Below are 2802 nucleotides of genomic sequence, written 5' to 3'. Positions count from 1 at the left end.
ATAAACCCTTTATAAGCAACAGTGACTGGAGGAACGGCAGCAAGCCATAAAGACATACACATCAAGCTATGATATAGGGAGAGGGCGGCACTTTTCCTTATTGCAGCACACTAGAGAATGCTCTCAGTTTTATGCAAGCTACTAAAACTATTTGGAATTGTAACTCAGGAAGTGCGTTCAGACATACTCTTGATAAAACTACTGGAAAATCAGCTGGAGAAGCTGAAGGAGATAACACTAAGCAATTCTGCTTACTATGTTGGACTTGTAGATCAAGATCTTTGTCTGCTTTGCCAGGAACCAAGGAATGCCAACATCTTGCAATTGAATCAGTTCATTTTGGCAACCATGCTCGATCCTAGGTTTAAGTCCTATGCAATGTCTTTCTTTCCAACTGACACATATCTTAAGCCATGCAAAGAGCTACTTGTGAGTAAGTTGTCTGCTCAAGTGGCATATTATATAACATCACCTGCTTTGGTTTCTCCTGCAAATGCTGGTGCCAGGAAAAAAACTGACCTTTTCCAAGTGACCCACTGATGCTGATGAGTCAACTCAATGCACCAGAAAGAAACAAATGACATGTTTAGCACATCAGGGAACCTTGTGAACGATTGGTATAGGAGGCAATTTGTAAAAAATTAGCAAAAACGAATGTTCAGCAAAATGAACCACAAATTCCTTGAGGAAGACTTTTTTGGTAATGACTCCAGAGGCCTGTGATTTTCTACATGGATACTTTTTTGATTTAATTAACTTCTAATAGCTGTCCACTTTAACTAGAGTGAGACTCTCCATTGATTGCATCTATTGTTTTGTTCTGACACCAGAAGCCTGTGATTTGCTGATTGTATAAGTGGGTGATTAATTAATTTATATATCTAGTTAGCAACCTGAAGTTGTGATTCTGACTTGATTGAATCTCTTGGATCAGTATTTGATTAAATTAACTTCTAAGAGCTAGCCATCTACTTTGATTAGGATGTGACTCTGCCTTGAGTAAATCAAATTTTCTTTTGGTCCTGACTCCTGAGGCTTGTGATTTGCTGCATGGGTCAGATTGTGATTAAATAAACTTCTAGTAGCTATCAACATCAAGTACAGATGGAGCTTCCCTTGTCTTTGCCTGCCTGGTCGCAGGCGTGCAGTCCCAGTGTGACTAGGCGATCCATCCGTCTAGTCACACCGGGAGTGCACAGAGATGCTCCCATTCAGAGCGTCTCTGTGCAGCTGTGCAGCTGGAGACGCTCTCCATTCAAGTGAATGTGGTGCGTCTCCGTCATGGGTGCACGAGCCCAGTCAGAGATGGACTCGCCGAGTCCTAGGCGCGTCTAGGCACAGACGTAGCCACAACTAGCGTGGTTCCATCTGTAGGGTGTGATTCTGCCTTGATTGAATTTCTTTTATTGGGGCCTTGACTCCTGAGGGCTGTGATTTGCACCGTGGATTTATTGTCTATTTTAAAAATCTTGAGGAAGCTTGTTTTTAATAGTTTGTTCCATGTCTCTGATTTACTTTTCTTTATAGTTTTTACTGTTTGTAGACAGTCAACAAATCAATCAATCAATTGATTAACTGCTTCAGTGGTTTGCTCGGAAATCTTTCGGGCTTGCCAGCGATGACAGCGCTGGCAACCCCGGGAGATTTCCGGGCATACTACTGACTGATATCCCAGGGACAGCTGTGCAGCGTGCACGGCGCCCGGGAATCAGTATACTCCATTATGGGGTTTAGCCCGCCCCCCAGACTCCCATTGGCCGGGGGTGGGCTTAGCGGTAAAATGCCGTATGCTGATTCCAGGGTGTCGCAAGGTGGCCGGGAATTAGCGCTGGGGCTGGCGATCCCCGCTGGCGATCGTCAGGCAATTACCTCACCCTGCCCCATCAGTCACCCCCACCTGCACCTTCCCCCCTCTCCCACTTCAAATTAAACCCCCCCCCCAGGGTGTGCTTTTAAATTAAAAACTTGCCACTGAAGGGGTTAATTAATCATTCCTTTACCTGGCTTCCACAACATAAATACTTTATCTCTATTTACATGTACTGGTTTCTGGCTTCTGACCTACTTCTTGATTAATGCTGACATTTTATTGTTGTAGGTCAATTTTTTTAAATTGCCATCCAGTCTGTCATTGCTGTGTCACTATGATTCATAGATGTGTTAAATTTTTGTAAAATGCTATATGTTTGTGCCACTGCTCTGTTGCTTAGGGGGTAATTCTGAGTTGATCGCAGCAGCAAGTTTGTTAGCAATTGGGCAAAACCATGTGCCCTGCAGGGGGGACAGATATAACATGTGCAGAGAGAGTTAGATTTGGGTGGGTTATTTCGTTTCTGTGCGGGGTAAATACTGTACTGGTTGCTTTATTTTTACACTGCAATTTAGATTTCAGTTTGAATACACCTCACTCAAATCTAACTCTCTCTGCACATGTTATATCTGTCCCCCCTGCAGTGCACATGGGCCCTCATTCCGAGTTGATCGCTCGCAAGGCGAATGTAGCAGAGTTACACACGCTAAGCCGCCGCCTACTGGGAGTGAATCTTAGCTTCTTAAAATTGCGACCGACGTACGCGCAATATTGCGATTACAAACGAGTTAGCAGTTTCTGAGTAGCTCCAGACTTACTCTGCCTGTGCGATCATTTCAGTGCTTGTCGTTCCTGGTTGACGTCACAAACACACCCAGCGTTCGCCCAGGCACTCCCACCGTTTCACCGGCCACTCCTGCGTTTTTTCCGGAAACGGTAGCGTTTTCAGCCACACGCCCCTGAAACGCCGTGTTTCCGCCCAGTAACACCCA

The sequence above is a fragment of the Pseudophryne corroboree genome, chromosome 8 (genome assembly GCF_028390025.1).
Source record: "Pseudophryne corroboree isolate aPseCor3 chromosome 8, aPseCor3.hap2, whole genome shotgun sequence".
Lineage (NCBI taxonomy): Eukaryota > Metazoa > Chordata > Amphibia > Anura > Myobatrachidae > Pseudophryne > Pseudophryne corroboree.
Note: the sequence above shows the minus strand (reverse complement) of the source record.